A 27,551-nucleotide genomic window follows, 5' to 3' on the forward strand; every position below is an offset into this window, starting at 1 on the left:
TTTTCAAAACCAGTGCTTGGCCTTGCTCCTTGGCCTACCTTCTTGAACGGTGACAATCACCTCATGGGTTTTCTATCCCATGTAGGAAGGATTTGACAAATGTCTTTCGTGCTGTAAGGTCTCTCCCTCTAGGTGGTTTCATGTTAAAAACACTAGTATGTACCCTTCATGTGTGAATGGAGTGATGAGGGTGAGAAATAAAGCATTAAGCCAAATCTCTTGTAATCATCCATTAACACAGTGAATTCTTTTTTTTTTCGAATGCTAGTGACAGATTCTGTGTAGACTTATGTACAATACAGTTTTGTCTCTGCTTGAAAATTTGAAAATATTGAGATCTTGGTGGAGACTTGTTGAAGGATTTTTCTTTTGAAGTGCTATTAAAATGACCTCTGTGTGTATGTTTCTCTCTCCCTCTATCTCTCTCTGTCTCTCTCTCTCTCTCTCTGTCTCTCTCTCTCTCTCTGTCTCTCTCTCTGTCTCTCTCTCTCTCTCTCTCTCTCTCTCTCTCTCTCTCTCTCTCTCACACACACACACACACACTTAATAAAAACATCGACCAGAACAACACAAACCTTTAGGAAAACAGTTTTAAAGTGGAGAGAAATTAATTTCTCTTTCCATCCCCCATGGTCAAGCTCGCTAGACTCACGAGCACCCCAGGGAAGGGAATTAGGAGGACTGGATGAAGCAGATGGAGCATCCTGCTCACCAAGGGAAGAAGAGATGAACTGTTTTAGAAGTTGCACCCCCGGTTTTCACCACACAGTATTTATTTAGAAAATGTGAGCGCCTCCTCTCAGCTGTGAAAATCTATCATAAAGAAGACCAGCTGTTTCTCATTATCAGCCAGTTACCTCGGCAAGCCACGCTTCCACACGATCCAGAATCGTGTTTCCACTCAACTTTTAAGCAGATTAAAACAAATAATCTCATTTGCAGATTCAGATCCCCAGGTAAGATGACTTCAACATCCCCGCACGGATTGTCTCTGAACTGAGTTCAGATGTCAGATTTCCTGAGCGTCCTCAAGGGTCGTCAACTCCAGCTCTGACAGAATTTTAAGAGGCACCGTGGTAATTAGAGATCATTTGATTATGTCCACATTAGTCTTTTCGTTTTTCCTCATATTAAAGCTCACGCTACTCGAGTCCCTATATCTCTTCCTATTCCCTTGGTGACTGCCATTCATCCAGACACACAGATCGAAAGACACTCAGGGCGGGAAAAAAAAAGAAAAGAAATGAGATTAATTAAACACATTTTGTTTGTCCATCCAGATGCCTCAGGGCATAATTTAGAGGAAGAACCATCATGCTATTAGAACTTTCCCATCAGGGAATTCTGTATGTTAACCACGCAGAAGAGAAATAACACACTTTAGGACCACAGGGGGATGCTTGCTTTTCTTTGTTGTTGTTGTTGTTTTGTTTGCTTGTTTTCCTTTGCTTGGCCAGTGCTCTATCACTGAGCTACACCCCCAGCCCCTGGGGTTTTGAGACAAGACCCCACTACGTACTCCAGAACTTGTTCTGTAGCCCAGACTGGCCTTGAACTTGCCGCCTTCCCACTGCAACCCCCTTAGGGCTAGGATCACAGGTGTGTACGCGCCGTCACTCCCCCTGAGAAAAGCACATTTTTTTTCCCCAAACAAATAGCTCCATATATGCCTAACTTCTGACTTAAGTCTGCAAACAGGGAAGTTCCAGGAGGAAGCTGCTGAGCAAACATATTTATAAGCATTGAAGAACTTAGAGCATTGTCTGTAATGTGTTGGTAAAAGCCTCCTTTTGATCTGTAAAGTGGAACCTGGTCTGGCTTTTAGCTGTGAGCTTCTCGGCAGAAAGTAAAAGTGCCTGAAGCCTAAGGAAGACTGCCTCAGGCTGGGGTCTCGCTGGCACTAACCGGTCTTCTGCTTTGAAGGTCTAACAGGACTGTCTTAGCCTGCGCTGGGGCGCCTGGTTAATTTTTTACCTTTCTCACTGGTCCTCTCAGATTCTTTTCTTATCAAATGACTCTGTCTAAACTCTAAACAAACGACCTCCCTGGGGCAGTTAGGACTTCACTAAACTGGGTTTCTGTGACTCTGAGTGAGCCTATTCTCTCTTGTGCCCAGTAACCAGGAGTAGGCCAAGGCTCACTGGTGCTGCTGTGTGGGTGTTTGTGCTTTATTGGGCCTTGCTTCTTTTGATCCCCCCCATTCCCAGCCTTTTATTTTTAGATCCCCTACTTATTTTAAGAGCTGTTGTGACTCTCCATTCCACAGAACCTTTCAGATTTCACCTGATAACAAAACCTCTTTGTTCTGGAAACCCCAAGGTTTTCTGCTGTTTGAGGGTTTGGCTCGCGGTCTCTGGAACAGATTTAAGGCACTCATCTAGACCCTGAATGACTGGACAATTAAACACAACTAGAAACCGAGTTGGTGTTTTGGGCTTTGCTCTTCTTCCCTCCCAGACTCCCCATCGAAGCAGACTGCTCTGGCCAAATGGGGCAGAAAAAAAGGGGGCAGGTGGGGTGAAGTCAATCAAGCAGGGGCTCCATTTCTGCACAAACTTTCAGTTTGAGTTCCAAGGTGAGGAAACAGTTATTTTCACCTCAAGTATACCACCCTCAACCTCTTATCTTTAAAGGTCTTAGGCAGTATATCTTTTATTAGGCTATTTCAAATCATTCTGGGAAACAGAGGAGATTCCGGAAATGAAGTTGAAAATGAGGGGGGAAATATGGATGGGACTAAAAGGGATCCCACAATTTGTTGGTGATCATATATTGAGTCAACACTTCCTTTCTTCATATGTGAGCCAATTCCTCTATAAAGGAGCCAACTGAGAATTTAAGAATTGCCCAGAAGGGTCACGCAGATAATACCTATCATTTGAGTGGAGGAAGCAAAAGTGAACGAAGCCCTGAGTGGGTGATGTTGCCACACAGACGTGACCATGTGTAGGACTCCAGTGCCCAGCCCCACAGTTGTGGACAAGTCTTTCCCAGCTGAGCCTCAGTGGGATGGCAGATTCTGGGGGTCTGAGTAAGAATTCTAACAGAGTGTGTAAAAAAATAAACACCATAGCTTTCTCCTGCAACCAAATATTTACCTCCTGAAGACTGCTCCCCTACAAAGAAAGACTGCTTCTACCCAGATTGGGATGGCTCCTTGATTCAGCTGCACACCATAAAACCTGCCTCCTTGATCCCACTGTGTGCAGTGACTCCATACCCCTGTCCAACTGTACGTAATAAACACTTTGAGTTTCTGGGGTGCTGTGGCTTCTCATCTGAGAGTCCAGACTTTTCTGTGTCCATGTTTCTGTTCATTCATCTACTCGTCTTTTCTTCATTTCCCTCCCTGCCCCATCAGGTAAAGTCCCTGGGACTGTGTAAGGACTCAGCACCCATCCTCAAAGAATCGTAGGTTAGGGGGCTGGAGAGATGGCTCAGTGGTTAAGAGCATTGCCTGCTCTTCCAAAGGTCCTGAGTTCAATTCCCAGCAACCACATGGTGGCTCACAACCATCTGGAATGAGGTCTGGTGCCCTCTTCTGGCCTGCAGACATATACACAGACAGAATATTGTATACATAATAAATAAATAAATATTTAAAAAAAAAGAATCGTAGGTTAGACTAGAACATGGTTCTCTTGAGTCCCTAGACCCTGTTCTCTCAACTCACTCTGTGACACCATTAGTGGTTTTTAAAGTTTATTCCCTGAATCTGGCAAACTGTCTTTCCCCTCTAATCTTAGCACTCTGGGGGCTGAGGCAGGAGGATTGGGAGTGAGTTGAAAGACAGGCTGCGTTATACAGTGATATCCTGTTCCAAAGCATGAAAGCAAACAACTAAGGAAACATATTCCTTGTTTTTCTAACTAGGGACAATTGAGTCAGATTGAAGTTAGCAAGACCTCAGCTCTTTCATTTCTGCGTTAGCATCAGTAACAGTACCTTGCTTACCCCGTGGCAGATTCAACAAAGGAAGAGCAAACCATTGGGTTCAACACATACCAATCACCTTTGTTTTCTGGTTATAAATATTCTCAACCTTGTCATGACAAAAAGAGACTTTGATAAAAATTGAAACTCAGAGATATTTGTTCTCTTCATATTAATACCTTGCAAAGCAACTTCTTCGAATGTGTCCACTTAGGGCATCCTAGCTTCTATCAATTTTGCCATTTTGCATGTAGTTTTTCCTTTGCTTACAATCCAGGCAGGAAGTGAGATTTCAAAACCAGCAGCCATGGTCTGAACTCTACATAGAAATGTGTGATAATGAGTATATATTACACATATGTTATATGTGCATATCATATATAACTGTGTTGCATTCTTATATTTTAGGATGTTTCTTTCCCTAAGATACCCACCCAGTGTATATAAATTGCTAAAGCATTAGCCCAACCAGATCAACTCTAGTGAAATTATCAAACAATTGAATTTACCTATTTGATCTCTATCCATTTTGGCTGCTTATAGATGAAGTGACTCTTATATTTTTGCCTTAGTAGTAAAAAAATATTATTTGTGACAAATAAAAAGGGCATGGACATCTTGGTACAGCCATGATTCATTTTGGTTATTGTTTATCAAAATGCCATTCGAAGAGTTGATGGCAAAAAAATTATCCCATTTTTAAACATTTACTTACTTATCTATTTATTTAATTTATTTATTTTTGTTTCTTACTCTTATCCTTATCCCAAACTTAGGTTGATCTTTTTTCTCCAGGTGTGACTCTTTTGGCTGAAGGTTTACCCAGAAGCATATTTGTATAGGGTTACCTTTAAAACCTTTCTTCTGCCAACTCAATTTGTTCCAAGCATTCTTGTTGAAAATTATGGGATCTTTTCCATTAAGAATTTTGAGAAAATATTAATCTCCTTCCTTATCTGAAGATGGGAGCCACTTCTCAACAAATTGTTAAGCATTAGTCTGAAGTCACTGTAAGGTGAAGGTTAACATTGCCTTGAGACTTCACTGTTTCAATGAAGCTGTTTCCTTCTCAGAAAGGACCTCAGCAGAACTTGTATTCATAAGGTCTTTCTGGCTGTGACCGAGCATTAAGGGCACCATTGTATCTAGCTGGAATGTGTGCTTGGTTTTTACACTTTCCTCAGTAACTAATTCTGGAGAACAAGGTGTAAGTTAGCCACGGAGAATGACGACATTGCTTTATCTTTATCATTGCTGTCTGACCAGAACACAACCAGTCACATCATGCCCAAGCAATGTGAACATGGCGGTTTGGCACAGTAACAATAGCAGGCTGATAAGTGACTGATTGGCTTAGCCATAGCATTCTTTTCTCCGGTAGGTCACTGTCCCTTTTTTGTTCCTCAAAATCTAGCAATGGTTATGCATTCTGGAAGATGGCATTTCAAATCAATTAAGTAACATCACGTTCACAGTGGCTGGGATTATCACCCTGTAATACCTTGCTTCTGTGTCCACCTAATTAAAACTATTCTAAATGTAAGCAATCAAGTAATGAGTGCCATAAAGCACTATAATTAAAATGCATCTTTAGCATGATTTTTTTTAACCAAGTGGTTTGGAAGAGAAATAGCTGGTGTAATAAGTTACAAATATGTATGAAATATAAAAATATGGTCACCTTATAGTTTGATAAGTAGAGTCTACATATTATAATTTCTCCACATGTAAAATAAAAATTTTAGCATCTAATTCATATGTTTTGGTCATGATTCACACAGGGAATCTAATTCAGGTAACAAGAAATTAAATTTCATATTTATATGGAACATTTAATCAACAGTCCTCACTACCAGTCTATTGAAGAACTAATGAAGAACTAAAATACAGTAGAATATAACACTTGAAGCCGAGTGATGTTTCCTCATCACCTAAGGAGTATGTGTATCCTTTACCAGACCAACAGCTCAGGGAGTGTAAGCCTGTAGCAAGCAAACCAGTTCCTATCACAGAATACATTCTCAACAAATAGCTCTAGAATTAATCTATATATGGAGTAAATATAAGGAATAATGATGGAATAAATCTCTGAGTTTGAGGCCAGCTTGGTCTACAGAGTGAGTTCCAGGATAGCCAGGGCTACATAAAGAAACCCTGTCTGAAAACAAAAACTAAACAAAAACTAAACAAAAAACAAAACAAAACAAAATCCTTTTCCTAGTGTCTATCTTACTGTTTTTCAAGGCAATTTACAAAGTTTGAATGTTTTCCACAGTCATAAAATACAACTAATATCCAGAGATGTAAAACATATTATAGGATGTCTTCGAAAAGTAATTTCCAATCATCTTACAAATAAGATGGAATGAAATAAAACATACATTTAAATATAGAATTGTTGCTTAACCACAGAAAAATAAAAGACCCATCCATTTCAATGGTGTTCAGATTTTAACTGACCTACTTAGTAGAAAATGAAACAAAACCACTTCCCATATTACATAAACATGACATTTTCTCCTAAGGAATCTAAATTACAGAAGAAAAATAATTTGTCAAAAGAATATTAGATCATGCTTCCATAAATTTCATTTGAGTGTTGCTTGAAAAAAAATAAAGGACGGAAAGATTTTAAATCTTGTTGTTTGAGTTTTTTTCTACAAATTTTGAGCAACATTTTTCCCTCCAGGGGCGTTCAGTTAACAAGTAAAGGGAAAGAGTGTGGGCTGATTTCTCTCTCAGCAACCATCACAAGACACGGGAGCCAACTTTCATAGTTTTTGAGAAAAAAAAAATTATGTGCACAAACTAAAATTATGTAAATCCAAGTAAGCTTGTTACTTTCGAAAATGTCCAGATAATTAAATTTATGCAGATTGTTGACTCTAACAGAGGCTGTCAGCCACTTGTTGCTGGAGAAGCACACGTCCAAAGAAACACCACTGGAAGCCAAAGCCTTCCCTGCAAATTGCAATTCCATTTCTTCATAGGCACAGCTGGACTGGGGAAGCTGAGCATCAACCATGCTCTTGAAGCAGTCTATGTGGGGGCTTGAATGTGTCTTACTTCTCAGGGGGGATTGCTGACTGTAAAACTCTCCTGTTAGATAATCTTATTAAAAAAAAAAAACTCAGATGAAAAGACAATCACAAGACGGATTCTTCATGGAGTCCTTCAGCAAATGCACCTGGGTTGGAAGAAAATGTCTGCTTACTACACTGCGCTTGACCCCGTTAGTGGGCTTCGCTCTAATGAAGCAGGCCGAGGTAGACGATTTGTCTTTAGAGCATACTCCTCACTAACACATGCGACTTGACTCAGGCTGTAGTCGATACGAACATATGCAACTCCATTTAGTCTGTAGTGGAGATCAGTCTATATAAATATACTTCCCGCAGACATATGGAAATACGTCCTGAAAAGCCTATACATCTTTAGGCGGTTAATTAGCCTAAGAGCATGGGGATGTAAGATGATAATGCAAAAGCTGTGGATGACAAAGCACTTAGGTTCCTCTAAGATGACATCCACTGTCTCGCAGGGGCACAGCTTCTGTCCACTCTTTGTGTCTTCACCCAGTATCTTCCTGTGTAGCCCAGGCTGGCCTTAACTATTTTGATCCTCCAATCTCAACCTTCTAAGTGGTGGGGTCACAGGTGTGGGCCATTACATTGGTTAGTGTATATCTTCATAATGATAAAAAAAAATCAATTAATTCTTTGACAGAGAAAATAATAGAATCTAGATTCCCTTTAGGATTTTTTGAGATGGTAAGTCATCCAGTTTCTTCCATTTGAAGTATTTGTTTTGAATTTGAAGATGATCCCTAAGAGATTGCCCCCCCCCAAGCCCACAATGTATTTTCATTGAAATCCCACAATTTCCTGTACATTTCCCTGTTGAGATTATTTCTATTAGATTATGGTACTTGTAATTTGTAAAGCCTGCATGTACCCAGTGTTTCCTCACACTCCCTCAATTGCTGCACCCTAGAGTGTGTACAGGGCTCAAACTGCACACACTGGAGGTCTGGCTATTCCCATTGCCCTCGTCATTCTCAGTTCCCAGCTGGAGTTGTCTCAGCTGTAATTTCAGTCCATTCCTGTGGCTGTAAAACCACAGCAGAGCCCCTGCCATCCCACTTCTTACTCCACAGGCTGCCTCCACTTCCTCTAGGGGCAGGCAAGGCCACCATTGTGTCCAGAGGAGTTTCAGTTATGGCAATTTGCCACCTAGGGCTAGGACAACTCAAATCACAGAAGCTATGGTTTCATCAGAGTCTACATGGAGGGCTCAAATGCAAAGAAAAAAAATTAATAATGACCACCACACAACAGTGAGGAGACTGTTTAAGATACACAGCTTCATTCCATGTGACCTGACAGATAGCCATGTTTTCTTTACTTTTTATTTTTAATTACTTTTACTTATGTATATATGGGTACCTGCATGGGTTTATGTGCCCTTCATGAATTCAGTAGCCTGCAGAGGCCAGAAGATGGTGTTGGATCACTTGGAGCTAGTTATAGGTGACTGTGAGCCATCCTGTGGTTGCTGGGAACCAAACCAGAGTCCTTTGTAAGTGATCTTATAGGACATCACCCTCACTCTGCCTTTTAGACACCAGATCTTCAAAGTCTCAAATGCCACGTGATGTTGTTTTGCAAGCCAGGGGAGAACTTTCGACTCTCACATTACGTTGTTTGAGAGAGATTCAGAATGGGGAAACCTGTGATCCCGTGTGGACAAGGATTTTAAAGCTGTCAGAAAGAAGCTGAACCCAAAGACAAAGAAAAATGGCAAAGTCTAATACAAACTCCCCGGTTCAGTCTGCCATGGCCTCAAGGCAGAGACGTGGACATTTGAATAAGATGTTGAGACTCTTCAAACCTGTCTCTTTTACTTGGTACAAGATGAACAGGACAAAAGGTGATCTTGATGATGTTAACCCTGGGGAAGAGATGACATAGCCCTAGAACTGCTTCTTCTTCTATAAATCCTATAGCCAGACAGATCCTTGCCTTACGAAAGGTAGCGCCACTCTGGGGAGGGTTGAACTCAGTGGCAGGGTGGGCATTAGAGAGGGTCAAGAGGGAGGAAAGGGCGAGGAAGTGAATGAAGTTAGTTACTTTTCAGTGGCTATGATCAAGGTAACTTATATGAAAAAGTGTTTAAGTCAGGGCTCATGGTTCCAGAGGGTAGAGTCCATGATGACCCTGGCAAGCAGCATGGCAGAGGCAGACAGGCATGGAGCTACAGTGGTAGCTGAGAGTCTACATTCTGACCCTCAAGCACAAGACAGAGAACTGCCTGGGAGTGGTGTGGTCTGGTCAAACCTCCAAGCCCATCCCAGCAATACACCTCTTCCAATAAGGCCACACCTTCTAATCCTTCCCAAATAGTTCCACCAACTGGGGACAGATCATTCAAATAGATGACCCTATGGGGGGGGGGAGGGTCATTCTCATTCAATCCCGCATAAGGTCCCTTGGAGAAGGTGACATCTGATTCTGTCTCTCAGGATTGGCAGGCTTCAGGTGGAGACGTCCAGGAAGCAGAGCAGACAATGGATGGGGTGAAGAACGACAGAGGTGAGGAAATGTGTGGCCTGCAGGATGCCGCCGAAGAACAAAGGTCAAAGCACCCACCGGGCCTTTCTTCCCAAGCCATGGCACTTGAACCTACCACTGTAGGCGAGGTAAGAGCACTCAAGTCTTTTGAGTTGGAGAGTGAGAGAGTTATATGCATTTTAGGCAGAGTAAAGAGAGCAGACCGGATAAGAGAATGCCAGTTAGGCTGCTGCCAAGGACGATGGCCTATGAAGTGGAGGTGGGAGGGGCTAGGATACGACAGACAATGGGACTATGGACAAGACGAGTAAAGACAAGTGCACTTCACCATGGCGTGGAAAGAGATGAGCATGTGAGTTAGCGGTTAGCATCTCTCTCCTCTCCTCCCTCCCCCTCTCCCTACTTTCTTTTCTTTCTACTCTTGTTTGCTTTCCCAGAGGTGGCCAGGGTCCTGGGCAAATACGCTTCTTCCTTGCTGGCCAATAGGACCTCATGTCAGATCTCTGCTCTGAAAAAAAACTCACGAAGGATGGGAAGACAGAAGAGAAAGGAACCCTGTTAGTACTCGGCCGTGATGAGTAAGCAAATGGGTATGGCAGCTGGTGGAGTGAGCTTTTGCCAGGACTGCTGCGGAACCCTTGAGAATCTTTGGTGCCACAAACAGCTGAGACCTTTGGCAGGAGCTCACCAAAATTCCTGAAATTTGTTTTCCTAAATGCTACCAGTAGTGTCTCTGGCCTTTACTCCTTTAGTGCTTACAATAGATTCCACAGAGTCCTAATTCTCTGTGTGAAATCATTTTCTGATGAAAAAGTCTCATGTGTAGCTCAGAGGTAGGGTGTTTGTCTGTGGTCTGCAAGGCCTGAATTTGATTACCAGCCCAGGAGAGAAAGAGAGGAGTGGAGAGAGGAGAAGAGAGAGGGGGAGTGGAAAGGAGGGAGGGAGAGAGAAGGGGGAGGGAGGGAAGGAGGAGGGACAGAGGGAGGGACACACACACAAACACACACACACACACACACACACACACACACACTGGGAAGGGGAAGAGAGGGGAGGGGCAAGAGAGTACTCTAAATTTTTTAAATCCAGAGTCCATCTCATACCTATGAAACCAGCAGGATTTCCAAAAGAGCACCGTGGACATGAAGGGAAGTGTTAGCAGATGAGTAAGCCTGAGAGTGAGACAGAAGTACCAAGCAGGGCCTGCTTGGCTCTGCTACAAACTTGAGATAAGACATGAAGACATTTAGTCAGTTGCCAATGTAATTAGATTCATGTTTTTTTAAATAAATATGTACCAGAAAACCAAGCTATGTTGTACATGGAAGAGTAGTGATGATGGGTAAATATTAATAATATCAATTTGATGTGCCACTAAGAGATACCTTTGGCATGGAACTTCATAAAAAAATTCCTCTAGGAAAGATCTAGCATTCAGGAGTCTATACACAGGTAAGACAGCAAAATGTAAGAGTACATGAAATGATGAGAGATTTGCTGACTGTGTGGGACACAACCAATAAGGGCAGCTGGAGGAAGAGGTGCCTACCATGTAAGGAGGAAGGCAGAGAAATTGAGGCAGGGACTACAAAATTCAAGAGTGTTTCATCATGGGAAAATAAAAGAGCAGCTCAAATGTGGTTGGTTGAGAACAAGGAAAAGATTCCTGCTTTTGCAGTTCTTATTGTATTCGATATCCTCGGCAGAGCAATAAGGAAAGGAAAAGAAGGAGCAGATGCATGGGTGGAAACAAAAGAACCCAACTGCCTCTCTTCACAGAGGACAAATTATCTGCAAAGGAAATCGCAAAGAATACGCAGGAGCTATGGAACTGATTTTAACAAGATTGTGGGATTGTGGGATATATACCAAATGCATAGAAATAAAGTGGACGAGAAGTTTGAACTGACAGTCCGTCAGCATGGAGGTGTAGACGCAAAGAACACAATGTTTACAGCACAATTGCTCAGAGAAATGTAACTGAAAAGCACAATGAATCATCTTACTCCTCGCTGCTTATTCAAAGAAACCAAACATGCCATCTGTGTGAAAACCTGCATGGAACTATTTAGAGAGGCTTTATTCAACATAGCCCTGAACACAGATAGTTCTCAGTTGAAGAATGGCTAAAGAAACAAACGTTATATCAAGACAATTAGGATCCTACTCACTATTAACAAGGAAAATCAAAAACTACTGACACAAGAAAACATGGGTGACTTGGGCGATGGTGGTGTACGCCTTTAATCCCAGCACTTGGAAGGCAGAGGCAGGCAGATCTCTGTGAGTTCGAGGCCAGCCTGGTCTACAAGAGCTAGTTCCAGGGTTCCAAGACAGCCAGGACTACTATACAGAGAAACCCTGTCTCGAACCCCCCCCAAAAAAACCACCCCCCCCAAACAAAAAAATATGGGCGACTTTCAAATGTTTTTTGTTAATAAAAAAAGAACAGACAAAAAGACATGTTCTAGCAATACAGCATTCTAGAGAAGGGAAATCCAGGGAAAGCATTTGAGGTTTGTCGGACAGGGAAGGAAAGTGAGGATCAACAGCTATGAGGATATTTGCAAGATGATGCAAACGCTCTAATCCTTCTGTGATAGATGTTTCAGGATTCCTTCTAATTTTCAAATTTTATATGTATACCTTAAAAGAGTGAATGTTTATAAATTGCGTGTTAATTATTTTGTATGCTTTTTTTTTTTGCAATAGTATCTCACGTAGTCCATTCTACATTCTGTTTAGTGGCCAAAGGTGACCTTGAACTTTTTATCCTCCTCCCACCACACCTGACTAACATGGTGCTGGAAATCAAACCCCTAGACTTCGTAGGTGCTTGGCAAGTGCTCTACCAACCGAGCTACATCCCAGCCCCAAATTATATGATCACAAACCCGACTTTAAAGTGACTAAGATCGAGGCACCCCAAAACCTTGGCAATCCTTCTGAGAGCAGCCTCTCTGGGTAAGCCTAGGAACGCGATCAGAGCACACATTCAGTGGGAAGAAAGCAAGGCAGAGGATAGGACAAGTAGGTCACTCATGAGTCTGTCATTAATTCAGTCCAGTGCTCAAATTCAGGAACATTTGGAAGAGATAGGGCAGAGGAGGGAGTTGGTAAGGATGAGTCAGAATCTCCAAAAACACTGGTGTTTGATGAGTTATGATATTTAATTTTGAGAGCAAAAAAAAATCCTACATGTCAAATAAAAAGCTAGAAAAAGGAAAGCTTGGTAAACTCTTATGATCTGATGACAACCAAGATGTTGGGAAGTGACTCATGATAGGCCCCTGCTCCCAGGGATGCTTTGGTGTGGTAAGAGTGACTGTGGGGATGCTTTTTTTAAATAATAAAAGAGGATATGGAATGAAACAATTAGACAAAGCCTATGCTATGAACTTACACTTGTGTTTAGTGATAGAATGCAATATTGACATTATTTTAATTTTTGTCCCGTACTATCTTAAGACTTAATAATATGTTTTCATTCTAGGATGAAGGTCAAGAAACTAATTTTGTTAGTTCTACTTTTTGTGTGAAGGCAAAGCAAAAGACTGGTTGCTGTTTGGGAGTAATGATCTGAGCTGGTATCCCTTTGGAAACACCTGCAATATCTTTTGGGTGGATGCAACAATATCTTCCTCTGCCTGGTGGAGGTGGCTACTGAGTGCCAAAATGCTGGTGCCCTGAAATAATGTCACACACATGCGTCATGGTAGACAATTTTAGTGCAGGCTCCATTCTTAAGGGCTCTGTGGTCTCTGTGTCTGCATCAGCCAGACAGATCTCCCCCTCCTTCACCTCACCAAGTTCCAGCCAGATCCCCGAAGAAGGATCAGTAAGTGACTCATGGCATGTGTGAAATTCCCTTCACTCCGCTGCCCTTCCCGGGCTGCCTTAGATGTCAGTGACAATTATAGCAACCTTGACTCCATAAGGAATGTGACAACTTGAATCTTAGCAGTGAGTCATTCCAGAGCATGGATTTGTACCCTAGGGCCTGAGCTGATGACTAAGTTGTGGAAGCATTGAGAATCCATCTAAGGAGACTTGTTCATGAGGCAGAAACGGACTTCATAACAATGAGTAAAATTTCTCAGGTCTCATTTTGATTGTTTGACTGTGTGTTTGTCCTTAAGGACCAAACCTGAGACTGAACTAATCTATTCACTCAGTCCTCTGGTAATGTTTTTGAAGACTATTCTCCTCAAACAACAAATGGCCTGCCTTCCATATGACAACTAACTGGATCTCTGAAACTCTATAACTTATCACATTCATGAAAACTCAGGGATGGTTTGTCGTATACTCTGGGATCGAAACTCTCCAGGAAATTAAGACTGTCCAAACTGATGGTGTATGCCTAGTCTTGCTGTATCTTGTTATGCCATTTTCGGTTGATAGCCCTTGGGAGGCCTGTTCTTTTCTGAAGGGAAACAGAGGAGGAGTGGATCTGGGGCAGACAGGAGAGGGGCTGCGAGGAGTAGAGGGAGGGAAAACTGAGGTTGGGATGTGTTGTATGAGAGAGGAATAAAGAAAAAAGAAAAGAGAATCTCCAGACATATCCTCAAATCATAGTTTGCTGTTGGGCTGTCTGCCAACTTTGATTAAATTCAGGGACTTGGTAGGAGTGACACTTTAAGTTCAAGGCTCAGACACCCCCAAACTGCAGGAATATCATGGGATGGAGATAGAGAAGACAATTTGTAGATTTCTTACTCTTTTTCATAAAGACTGTGGGATTAAGGCCAAGTATGCACTTGTTCCTATGTGATTCAGGCCTTTAAGAACACTATGGAAAGCTGGGCGGTGGTGGCACACTCCTTTAATCCCAGCATTTGGGAGGCAGAGGCAGAGGCAGAAGGATCTCTGTAAGTTCATGGCCAGCCTGGTCTACAAGAGATAGTTCCAGGACAGGCTCCAAAGCTACAGAGAAACCTTGTCTCGAAAAAACCAAAACCAAATAAAAAAGAAGAAGAAGAACATTATTGGGAAAGAACTTTGGCATGTAGATAATGGTCAACCTACAAGAATTGCTAAATATTACCCATGGAACTGTAATATTGAGGAAATAAGAGAGAAATGGGAGTGGTTTGCCAAACAATAGTGATTTAGAGCTCATGAAATTCCATTGTAACACATTATCTTAAATTTTGTATTGGTAAATATTTTTCATGTCCATAACCGCTGTGACTCTATGATCACAACTTGGACCCAAGAAATCAACTTGAATGCAAAACATTCAACATAAATGTATGGAAGATGGGCTTGGGGAAAAAACTAGGAAGAAGTTTCAGAAATGGATTTTTTTTTTTGTTCAAACACAAACCCAAGTTTTTAACGTCCAGTATAGAAAGACAATTCCTGATAGAAGCTTTTAGCGTTTCATCTGACGGTTGAGTCCATTGGATGTGAACCTTAAGTTTAAGCTTCATTTTTACAGAAAATACGCACTAATCATTTTGAAGTTGATTGAGACAGCTTAGGAAAACTGTAGATGGAACAGAATTCAACTGTCTTCTACAGTACATTTACCACTGTGGTTTCTTTACATCAGAGATGCATACGATTGTGGCATAGTTGTGTCCCAGACATTTGACCATGGCAGGTTCGTCTAGAAAAAGTTGCTTGATTTCGGACAATATGATGGTTAATCTTGACATCAACTTGATGGATTTAGAACAACCTCTGCCCATGTCTGCAGGAGACTTTCTAGATTAGGTTAACTGAGATGAGGAGACCCATCCTAATGTGGGCAGCACCATGGGGCTGATGTGATTACAAAGGAGAAAAAGAACTGAGTAAAGAACAGTCCAGATTCTCTGCCTCAGGTCTGTGTGGGTACAATGGGACCAGCAGCCTCAAGCTTCTGGTGATCTTATGGTCTGATCCCCCAAACTATAAACTCAAATAAACCCTTACTTCCTCACATCGCTTTGACTGGGCATTGTATTTTGGTCAGGATGCACGAAAAATAATGAACACAGACAGCGACCTTCAATCATGACCGTGATAGCGAGAGGACCTGTTGAGAGGCTGATCCTCAAGAACAAGAGGCACTGTCTCAGGACCCCATTAGGTTAGGGGCCCTTTAAGGCTGGCAGAGTAACCCCTTCCTACTCAGAATTTGGTTGAGCTCTTTGCACCTCAGCATGCTCCTGTTGATTCTGGGTTCACTCCAGAGAAGGAGAATTCTCTACTGATCTGTGAGTTCCGGCTTGAGGCTTTGAAAGACTCAGCCCATTGTATATTTGAAGTAGGATTTTCCTTAGTGGAAAAAAAATCTTTCTCCATTATTTCAGTTCACTTGACAACGAGATAATTCATAGATTCAAAGTGACATTCTGAACTGACTGTTTAAACTGGCTGAGCTGGATCATCTTTTGCCTCTTTCCCTCAAACACACATATTTGAGAAACTAAACTAAAAATGCGCCAGTATGGTGTGAAGATAATTCATTCCTGGACTCCAAAACTCTTCCTTCTAAATAAACCCCCGCATCTCTAAAATTAGTCTTTTCAACGCCGTCTTTGTTTTTTTGATGCTTCAACCCTCCTTGTAGAATAAGATTGTAGCCCACCGTGCCATGCTTTCCTGGGGGGCAGGACTGGGTCTTTATCTAAAAGATGAAAAATTAGTGTGCCATTATTTAGGTTCTGATGAATGTGTAAGCATAAAAGGCCCTATTCCATCTGGCTGTCTTCACAGGGGACCAAGAGAAGACAGGGTTGTTGATGGCCAGACCACTTCAATTCTATCAAGACTAAAAAAGGAGTAAAGAGAGATCTCGATTGCCAGGAAACAGAAGCCAGGCAAATGGGTCCTAATATGGCAAGAACAACTGGATGGTCAACACAGTCTGCTCTAAGTGGCACGAGGGCTTCTTGGTGGCTTTCTGATCCACACCCACCATGGCCATTGCATAAACCTCACAGTCTCCATGACTGTGGCAATGCTAATTCATACTTGGTCTCTGGCTTCCGGTGAAACAAACTCTTTCATGATATAAATGCAAAGCAGAGACCTGATTTGAAGATCCCTGGGAGGCTTTTCTTCTCCGCCTGTTCACGGGCATGACGCACCACTTCCTCTCCAAATCTGGGGTGGGGGTGGGGATGCTAAACATGACTTTCACGTGGGATGCCCAGTTGGTGAGGTCCGAGTTAGGGACTATGGACATTTTGGGCCATCTGCTTGCCACCAGTCTTCAGAGCATCTTTCAGATCCTGAGATGCCTCACTGGAACCTGAGATTCTGTTTCACCGACCTCACCTCCATGTTAAGAGGCTAACAATTTTTGCACGGAAGTCACTGGAGGGAAAGAGAGCAGTTTCTTCATCCGTGTCAAAACTCAAGCAAATCCACTCACAGCTTCTTGGTCTGGCATGACTGTCCTTCAGATACGTGTACTCCAAGTGTAGACAGAAAAAGAATCAAATAAAAAGATGTGCTGACTTTGCTGCATGAGTTGTATTCTCACCCGAAACAAACCTGTCTTGCCCCATCCCCTCTGAGTAGCACTAGTAATGTCCGGAGTGCCTGTGCTGGAGACCACTGTACTCTGTATTGTATCAAGTGTGGTCAGAATCAACTCAGAACATGTGATAGTCAAATTTAGAGGGGAACTTGACTAAGTGATGCCCAGATGGCTGGTAAAACCTTTGGAGTGTGCCTGTGAGGGTGTTTCCAGACGAGATTAGCCTTTGATTTTGAAGACTGAGAGAAGAAAGAAGATCTGCCCTCACCAATGTGAGTGGGAGCCGCCCCATCTGTTCAGAGACTGAATATAGCCAAGGAGAAGTGTGGAGTCGCTCTTTCTCTGCTTCTCTGGGAGCATCTGTCTTCTGCCCTAGGATGTCACTTCTGGTTCTGAGGCCTTTGGACTCATATTTATACCACTGGCTTTTCTGGGCACCCAGCTTGCATTCAACAGATCATGAAATTCCCTAGTTTCCATAAGGCATCTTCTATAAGTATATGTGTGTGTGTGTGTGTGTGTGTGAGTGTGTGTATTCTGTTTCTCCAGAAAACCTTCACTAACACATATGTATGTATCAAAAAAGCTGCTCAGAGACACAATAAACAGCTTATCTTTTATGTATTTTGCCTTTAGTATTGCTGCTGCTGAACTCAGAAAGCCTCTATTTCCTCAGAAATTAAGAAATCCACTTTAAAATAGCACCATGACCAAGGTTTCCCGTTTATTTACAAGTTCATTTAAAAACAGACCTAAAGGGATTTTCCTTTTCATAGTTCGAGTCAAGAAATACGTTGTCATTACAAATGATAAGAAGATTTATCTGTGATCGCTTTCAGGAGACAACACCTCCATTTGTGAGGAGGGTCGGGAGATAGAGGAAAGGGGGAAGGAAAGAATACAGACATTTTTTGCCAAGAGAGAATTTGCTAGTCTCTAATTGTAAGTATATCTCCCCTTCCTTGGATGCCAGAAAAATTTCCTATCATATCAAAATGTTTTCTGCAAGTATCAATGGGGTTTTTAGCTCTAAGCTTAAGGCATTTTATACACTTTTTTAAAAATATTCTGTCTCCAAGTGTAGACAGAAAAAGAATCAAATAAAAAGATGTGCTGACTTTGCTTCATGAGTTGTATTCTCACCCGAAACAACGTGAAGATAACGTGAAGATACCGTAAAGACTGACAACGATGCCCTTGTATAAATGTATATATATATATACATATATATATATATATACATTTAAATCACAGCACAAGAAAGACCATAGTCTGTTTACCTTCTTCAGAAAACAACAACAAAACGGCGACTGTCCATTCTTTCAAGAACCAACTGCTTGCAATGATCCAGGGCACAGTGATCATCTCATGTGCTTTCAGGTCTCCATCATTACATGAGCTTTTAGTGTTTTCAGGTTGCTAGCTGGCCACTACTCTCTGAGGGCTGACGGCGTATTGTTTTGAGTTTGTTCACATGGTGGATTTATTTGCAGCTACACAACCCAGGTGTGAACATAGACACATTTCTTTTTTTTTTGGTCTAAAGACGTACAGGGACATGCGATGTGTCTGTCTGGGGTCACTTTCATGGCATCCTGGCGTTTATAAAGTGCAGCTCAGCACAGCGCAGAGCAAACACAAGCACTTTACACGGAGAACGCCAGGCTCCATTAACCACTTGAAGTCCCCGGAGGGAAATGTCATTTCATTAGGAGGCCTCTTGGCTGCTAATCAAGAGCCTTCCATTTCCTTAAGCATATTGATTTGGGAACAACTTTACTTCTCTGAAAAGCAAACAGTTCAAGAGGTACTCTCTGACAACACACCTAGAGAACGTGTTTCTCTTGGGCAAATAGAAACATGGTAAAATTACCTAGGACTCAAGCAGAATGAAAGCCTGGCATCTTTTCTCTGATGAGATGTTACTGACCAGACCGAATCCTTTAGCCATCTTGATGACCATCAAGGCCCTCCATTGCTCTGAGCATCCTATTTGTGAAACACTTGCAGCAGTGATTTATATGCAGAATAATACCAGGTCAGCATTAACGTGAAGATTCCATTTCGACTTAGACCCTCACAGTAAACTATAGTAGATATCAGAAGACAGCCAGGCACTGCTTTGGGTCACTCGGTTTGAAGAATGAACCACACTACGTTTTAATGTGGATTTGTAATTCCAGGCACAGAGTCAGTGCTTAGCAAATGTAAGTGAGATATGAAACTCAGTGGGCAGCACTGCAATGTCTGTTCATACTTAACTCTCCCTCAAAAAGGGCAAAGTCAAATAAACACTAGAACACAAACCAATGCGTGTCTCCCGTTCCCTTCTGTGACTCTTTTCATCTGAAGTCCATTTCAAATCGACTTTAAAAAAATACTTTCAAATAATTAAAATAAAAATTTCTTTAAAACGTTTATCATTTATGCGCACATGTATGTGTACGTTTGTGTGCTTGTATGTACACAGGTGTGTGCAGGCACAAGAAGAGGGAGACTGATGCTGCAAAGCTGGAGTTACAAGTGGTGTGAGCCGCTAGATGCGGGGACTGGAAGCTGAAGCAAGAGCAGCAATGCTCTTAACTGCGGAGCCATGTCTCTACCCCTCAAACCATAGTTCTTAGATAGGATACTCTTCACGTATAATACAAAGAAGTGTCCTGTGCTACAAAGATTATAGGGTTCGTGATCCGTCTCCATCCTTGCTCTGATCTCTCCCACATAGCCACCTGCCATGGCCGTGTTCCTCTGTCCATTGATTCCCAGTGACATCATCTGAAAATTATCTACAGGTCATGCTAACTAGCCTGTGAGTTTTCACTTCTTCCTTGCAGGTAAAGCCTCATCACACTATCAGAAATTGTGACAAAGGAGAACATAAGATCATGCATTCATATCCTGATGGTGCTGGTTGGCTTGTGGAATCTGCACCATGGGAGTGGCTTGTTCCTTCCTCCAGATTCCACATTGTCACCCTGCTTGTAACCACAGGTAAAACTTTTGCAATCTTGCTTAAATCCCGAATGTTTTCTCTGGTTGGGGACCTTCTAGCCACTGTTGTCCCACCCTGCAAACCAGCACTGCAAGTTAAAATACTCTTGTTGATGTACACATTCCTATTTCCCATTGTTAACCCCCCCACATCCCCCCTTTATGAGCTGGGAATAGAGATGCCATGGTAAAATAAAGTACATCATGGTTTTCCATTTCCTTTCCTCTGGATCCATAGACTGCCTTTTGGCCAGAGTCAGCGTGAAAACTGGTGGGCCACAGGCAAGCAGTTCATTGTGCTCCATTAAGGAAGACTCAATAAAAGGACTGTAAAGAAGCTCATGCCACTAGGATGAATGAGAAGAAAATACACCAGAAACAGAAAGGTGAGCGAATTCTAACCTAACGAGTTAATTAGCTTCATATGACAATTAGAGAACCATTCAAAGCTTATGACACGAGAAAGCAGTAGTTTTCATTATCTTTCCTTGTGTCATATTCATCTACTTCTTACATAAAAGCAAAACAAGGCTGAAGGCTTCAAGAGGGGTCTACATATTTGTTACCCCGTCTAGTGATACTTGGGAGTAATTATCGGTTCTGGAAGTTAATTATTTTCTATTCATTGAGATGAGTCTATTTGCACGTTCTAATGAACTCGTATGAATTTTGGTGAACTTAAAAGACTAATGGGAATAAAAATAAGAAAATAGGAGAGTAAAGTGCAATTAAAACAATAAATCAACTTATATTTTATTGTCTGCAAGGAGGGTTCTCCTAAGACTATAAAAAATACAGTACTGGCTGTAATAGGAGTTCTCTACTCAGAAACACTGATAAAACAGGATAAAATAGTGAATGGACTTTGGTTTCACACAGGGTGAGATGTACACACCTTCTGTGGCCATTTTTCCACAAAGAAATAACATTCAGACATTTGCACAAAGTCTCCTAAGGCTTTGTTCATGTCCCATCCCTCTTTAATCTCTCTCTCCGTCTCCTGCACACTCTGTCTGCACACACAAACAGGCCAGTCTCCCAAAACTTTACATTCCTTGACTATTCATTCTCACCTTAACGAATTGTCCTTCCTTCCGGGAAATCCTGGTTTTTCCTTTGTGGGGTGACTGTACGGCCACCTCCCTCTGAAAGCATCTCCAGGATGTCCGGTTTTATGGCTCTGACTGTTCACATCTCATTTGCTGCCTGTACCTGTGTCCTAGATGCCGCCTTACCTGTCAATCTTCTCTCATAGATAGACCAGGCTTCCTAAGGCTGCCATGCATTTCTAAGTCCCTTTTGTGTTGCTAGTACCCGGAACATAATGGGTAACCCATAAAGGATGGGGAGTAAACAGAACAAAGAAGCAAGGAGAAATGTGGCTACTCAACAAAACCCGAGGTGCTGGTGGCTGTTATGTTCAAGAACAGGTGCACAAAGATAATGAGCCCGTAGAGAAGTAAATATTGTTAGTCATGCAGAAAGATGAGAAGTAGGGAAAAGTGACATTGAGTCAGTAAAATTGTAACCACATGCTAAGCTAAGGTGCCTTTCATATATAAATCTTTTCTCCCCTTTTGGAGCTTGCTTGAAGGTACTCCTTCAATCAAAGGTCAGTGGTGATTTTATAGGCACCTGCAGAGATTCTGGAAAAGTTTCTACCAAATATGAAATAGGATTACCCAGCAAAACAATGAGAGACAGGGCCCATAGGTATGGGTTCCTTCTGTCTTGACTAAAGGCCAGAGAGTTGGAATTTCTGTTCTCTCAAGGCTATTGTCAACAGGTGTGGCTAATAGCCAGACCCGGTATTTCAGGTATTAAGAAGTAGATCTGTTTCTCCCTCGAGCAAAAGTCGAAGAATCCCACTAGGTTCCACTCCCTTAGGGGCTTAACTATGGATTCCACCCAGGGAGTGGTTTGCCTTCAGAATGTTTTGGTGTAGGGTGTGGGCGTTACTTATCTTGTTCTGGCAACAGAGGAGAATGTAGTCAGTCACCCCACAACGGGTCTGTTCATTCCCTGTTATGTGAATGCAGTCTTTTTTCTCTTACCTTTTGGAGTCTGGGTATTTAAGCCAATGGAAATTAAACATGGGCGACTTTTGGCATTCACTGAATGTCCCTCCTAATACTATCTTGTTTCTGTTTCTTGTTTCTCCTATGTCTATGTTCCTTTTGCCTAATCATTCTAATCCTCAAGCTCCTACCCTTGAATGTACGAAGCCACCACTAGGAGCCGGGCAGAAGTCACTCTGAAAAGGTGGCTATGACAAACGAGCAGAGGAAGAAAATTGGCTCATGAATAAGGAAGTAGCCGCTAAATCTGTGAGATCCATACCAGGCTTTGGATGAGAGACTTGGAGAGTGTGTTTCATCTTGAGATTTCCAGAGCAAGATCAGGTAGTAAACAATCTAGTTACCGTTATCTGCAGGTTATGAAGGAAGATGGTGTGTGTAGAGTGTGCCGGAGGGAAACAGAGGCTGGGGAATGACTGTAATAGCATACCTGCTCAGGTGCAGCCTTTGAAATGGATAGCATCTAATGCCAAGACCTCACCAAGTAGAGGAGCCGTGAGAACACATGGGAGAAGAATATTTGGGGCAGGTGGGATGTGTCCCTGAGATCAGAGGGAGTTCAGAGTGTCTGAGAGATCCAAAAAGAGGCCACTGTGGGTGGGACATAGAACAGAAGCTGTTCCCATAATGAGCATGCAGAAACAGAGCAAAGGCAGCCAGGCAGTGCTTTAGGGGTCAAACACTAGAATCTGGATTTCCTTCTTGGAGTGAAAACAGATTTATACTTGATACCTGACGCTTTGCCTGCTGTGTGGCAGAGAGTTGATAATAGGACCGTAATTTGAAGCAGGCCAGTGAGGACAGTAGCTTGAAAGAGAGATGGCGGTTGCACAAGTCAGATCCTGGCAGTGACAATGAGAAAAATCAAAATTATAGTGATTATTTGACCAGAGGGCATCGAAAAGAACACGGTTTCCATAAACGTAAAAATTGAGTAGAAAGTTGCGTGTGCACAAGGAATGGGGCTAGATAAATTTTCAGGGCAATAGCAACACAGAGGTGAACGGGAATCGGGCAGTGACAACAGACGAGGGCAGAAGAGGCCACGCTGTACACAGTCGGGTTGTGCGGAGCCTTCCTCATCAGCAGAACAAAGTGGCTATTGAGATTATAAGCATAAAAGTGACTTCGTGACTTTAACTTTGCGTATCTTTCACTAAAATGCAAAGAATTTGCTGGAAGGCCATGGGTGGGGTCTCAGCCCACCACTTCAGGCAGTAGAGCTTCCCAAGGGGTCTCCTGTGCGAACCGAACAGGAAGGGTAACCAGACCCCTCACGTGATAGCAGTAGCGGGCCTCTCTCTCCCTTAGTAAATCCTTGGCACTTATTTCTCAAATGGTTTTGCCCTGGGAAGGTCTGGGGAAGCTGTTTCTTCTTGGTCCTGCCCTTCACCCTCAGCTCCTGCTCTTGTTTCCCCTGCCAGTGCATGGTGGTTAAAAGAAAAAAAAATATGCCAAGTTAAATCCATGATGTCACGTTTATGCATATAGCCTCAAATACATCAGGCGGGCAGTGGGCTGAGACAGAGTGGAAAAAAGCTCTCCCGTGGATTAATGTATGTTATTCTGGTGCAGTCCGTGAATAGAATGAGTGACTAATTCTTCCATATGACATTGGCGTTTACACATTAGAAGCATTACATGCTTTTAAAAAGAGCAGCAGGCTAAACCAGGAACGATGAGGTATTCCCCTCTCATTATACTGTGTATAATCTGAATAACAAGAAACCTTGATGGAGAACATCTATGCTTGCCAGCAATTGCTCCACTTGCCAATAATCTGCCCTGCCAACAGAGAGGTTGAAAATGAGATAAAAATAGTGTACAATCCTACAAGGTCATGGGAATTGAGTTGGGGGAGAGTGATAAGAACGCAGACAATTGCAGTAAGATGCAAAGTCTTAGTCACACGTCATGATGGGATCCTTATCTGTAGCTACCACACCAGCAGCGAGCAATTCGTGTGTAGAAGTCCACACGCAACTGTGCTTTCTTTCCCATTCGGATACCATTTTTACGGGTTAGTTTCATAAATACTAGTGTGGTCAAATAAGATTAGAATTCCGTTTTCAGGCTTCCTATCAGACCAGGGCACAAAACTCAGTTATCATTCTAGTTTAGAGAGAGTCGAACCCTCGGCTAATTTAAATGCTCCTTTTTGTAGATTTTAGTCAGAATTCAACCCAGAAAATGCAACTGGGGTGTGCACCTAAGAGGCAGACGTGTGCTGCCTTTGAGAGGAAAAGCTCAGCTGTTAATTTTCACATCTATTAGCCAATCAAAGGTTATTGCGAATTAAACGTCAGGGCTTGCTCAGCACAGGCTTTTGGATCTATCTATCTTAGTGTGATTGTTCCATTTAACCAGGCTGTGTTCAAAACGAGAATGAAGTTTAGCCAGCTGTGCGTGTGCTTAAACAGAAGATAAAGGTTCCTACGGGAACACAGATTACCCCAGACAAAGCCACGGGCCACAAGTTGGACATGGTTTTCAGCCTCTTCATTTTTTGCTCCGCAAGATAAGGTGAGGTATGCAATGGGCGACGCCGGTGGGATAGTTAATTTTAACCCCCATATCAATAAGCAGAGGCCTTTTCAAGTTATAAAAAAGTGTGCCATTCCTGTTATCAACTGGAGAGAATGAGGTCATTGTTCTCATAACCCAACCATAAAAATCTGGCATGTACCAGACGGTTGGATGAAAGAACACCTTGGGCTGGAAAAGAATCTCCTGCACCCAATGAGATCTGTTTTAAATTGAGCAAGAATCACATCGAATGCTGACTTTTCTCTACAACTCAGCATTTAAATTCAAAGAAAGAGATTTCACGCGGTATCTCAGGAACTCAGTTTGATAGTTGCTTAGCAGTACTTTCCTTGCCGTGTGCCTTCTACACAGCATATAAAACTTAGGACAGACGTCGATCTAATTTTGATTATTACCACCTTTCAAGATTATCAGCCCACCCCTGGATTGGCTCTATCAATAAAGTCTTAAGAACTTGGAAATCAGGCACGCACACATAAATTAAGGATTTACTGAATGAAAATAACTTGGCATGAGTAAACAAAACATCCTATAGGCAGAGGGTGGTAGACAACGAGAACGGGAGGAAAAGCTTCCTAGGAGCTGATATTGCTTGGGGGTAGAGAAGTTGTTCGCTTTGCTCTGCCCAGCCTGCCTAACATTCTTCCTGCCTCCTCAAAAGAAGCTTGGCTTAGATATTACCGGAGGGATCTTTGGGTTCTGCAATTTTCTGTCTTTGATGTGGTTGCCAAGATGGAATAATTTAGAATTCCTTTTATTTTTCAAAGAGAATATCTCACATAAGTTTAATTTTCAACCCCGAACTCACGTGACTGAAACTCAAGGGAGGGCAGGGACAATCGGAACTCAGGGGCCGTTCTTCGGCCGGGGGACAAGAAAGGGTGGAACTCCCACTTGGAGTTCCGGATTCCTACTGCTGCTTGTCACCCTTTTACCCAGACCTGGCGTCCCTACCCTCACCAAAACCTCAAGTGAATCCCTCCACACTGAAATGTATCTTTGTTCATGTGTTGAAATGTCAGATACAAACCCTGGATCAAAAATCACCAGACTTACTAATTGGGGTTTTACTCTTTCTCCAGATCCAGTAAAGACACCTATAGAAATCAACAAAAATAGAGAAAACCCTTGGAGGGGTAAATACCTAATGCTGTCTACACTATAGTCTGTGCAGAAGATATTTTAAGTGCGTTCTTACCCCACGACTTAACTTACCCAGACATCCTCCATATTCCAGCTTAGCCTTAAAGACTTTGCTTTTATGTCAAGCAGTCAAGTATCTCTCTTTCCAGTGTGACCTTCGGTTCCAGTTTCCAAGAACCCCAGTTAAATATGGCACCAAAAAGTTTTTAAATTTTGCTCTAATTCTTTTGTCAGATACTGTATTATGAAAAATGTCATTTCGGGTTTTTTTTTCCTTTGTTTTCATTGTTGGGGGGCAGTGGTGGTGGTACTGAGGTGGGGGTCAACCCCAGCCCTTGTACATTACTGAATTAAATCTCCAGCCTTTCCAGACCTTTCTTCTCATTTCTTTGATGCTGTGATTCTTTTCCATTGACAACACAGGTTTGTCTATAAGGCACAAACTGTCCAGAGGCTGGTTTCAAGTGACATGACCTGAGCGGGCTCTTAGCCACGCACATGCTTGAACTCTGACCCAGGAAATGCTTGTCATGGTTTCTACAAACGGCCACAGGAAATTCCAGAAGGCCTAGAAAGCCTCAACTATGCAGTCATATTTGAGAGAGGTTTTGGTGGCTCTCTCTACACACCCCCATAACCCCATTTTGTAATCATTGAACTGGTTTTTGAAGTTCAGAGATGTATAGTACCATCCTATTAGCCCTGTGAGATATTGGTAACCATCACCAGGAAATGGCTGGAGGAAGACGATGTCGGGTGAGTAACGGACTTGGACACTAAAGAGGCCAGTGTCCCCTAGCTTGCAGTAAACAAACCACATTCATGTTTGTTGCAAAGCCAACAAGGAGAACTTTTCCAAAATTGGATTTTGTTTCACTTCTAATTCAATTACTTGAAAGTTCCTAATTGCTCGAAACAAACTTAATTAAAATAAATTACTTTGCCTCAGCAATGGGTTTTGCTTCAACAGAACTGCCATTGATGAAAAACAATTAGACATTTATACACAGACGCCACACTTAAACAGTTTGACTTTGTAAGAACTGTGAGCCCATGCAAGGCCACTGTTTTCCTTCTTTTGCTTTCTTGTCTTAGCATGCATACTAGAGGAAGAAACAGATTCAATTAGCTTCTATGGTTGCTCTGTTTCAATTCTCTTTAGTGTGTTTCATTTAATCAATTGAAAACATTATTTGTGGGAGAGTCAATTTCGTTCGCCGGTTCCCCCCTTTCTTTCATCTTGAAGCTCTCCGTTCTCAGCTGTGTAATTTGTTATATTTGCTGACAGACATATTTGCTTCCCATCTTGCTGGTCAGCTAGAAGTCTCTACATGAGATGCAGATTCTCGCTACCTAAGAATTTGATTAGGAGGAGTACCACATTTGGGTTGGCTAAATTTGATGAATGCTAATTGGTTAATCTGCACGGCTGCACTCAGGAATGGCTTACTGAAAGAGGTACCATGAGGGAGACGAAGGAAACCGTCCTCTGGGTCTTGAGATAATACCATTGACAGCCTTCTCATGAGCGATCCTATTCAGGTGTTCGGTGCGCACTAGAACATGGCAGGGCCGTTTTCAAGATAAAAGTCATCTTTGACTAATCTCAACACTAGCTTATGTTAAGATGACCCAACTCTTCTGATAAGAATCACAGTTGGAGCTGAAAATGCAGCAGGGGTGTAAGGGTCATTAGATCATCACTGCAAAACCTATGCGTGACCTTCATTTCCTCTATAATCAACACAGTAGGCAAAATGTCTGTCCAAGACACTAAGTGGGCAAAAACGTTTATATCTCTCTTCCGTTTGT

The 27,551-nt window shown here is 42.3% G+C and overlaps 1 protein-coding gene and 1 long non-coding RNA gene across 2 annotated transcripts in view; one reads left to right on the forward strand and one right to left on the reverse strand.

Annotated features, from left to right (window-relative positions):
• The window catches only part of Sorbs2 (sorbin and SH3 domain containing 2), a 300,031-nt gene that overhangs the window by 206,092 nt on the left and 66,388 nt on the right, over positions 1 to 27,551 (reverse strand). The window lies entirely within an intron of this gene.
• LOC126504821 (uncharacterized) lies at positions 20,248 to 26,340 on the forward strand. Its single transcript, XR_007592720.1, has 4 exons — positions 20,248 to 20,357; positions 22,174 to 22,373; positions 24,417 to 24,572; positions 25,679 to 26,340. It is a non-coding gene; the product is annotated as an uncharacterized lncRNA (long non-coding RNA).

The sequence above is a fragment of the Alexandromys fortis genome, unplaced genomic scaffold (genome assembly GCF_014885135.2).
Source record: "Alexandromys fortis isolate MF-2015 unplaced genomic scaffold, M_Fortis_MF-2015_v1.1 scaffold_32, whole genome shotgun sequence".
Lineage (NCBI taxonomy): Eukaryota > Metazoa > Chordata > Mammalia > Rodentia > Cricetidae > Alexandromys > Alexandromys fortis.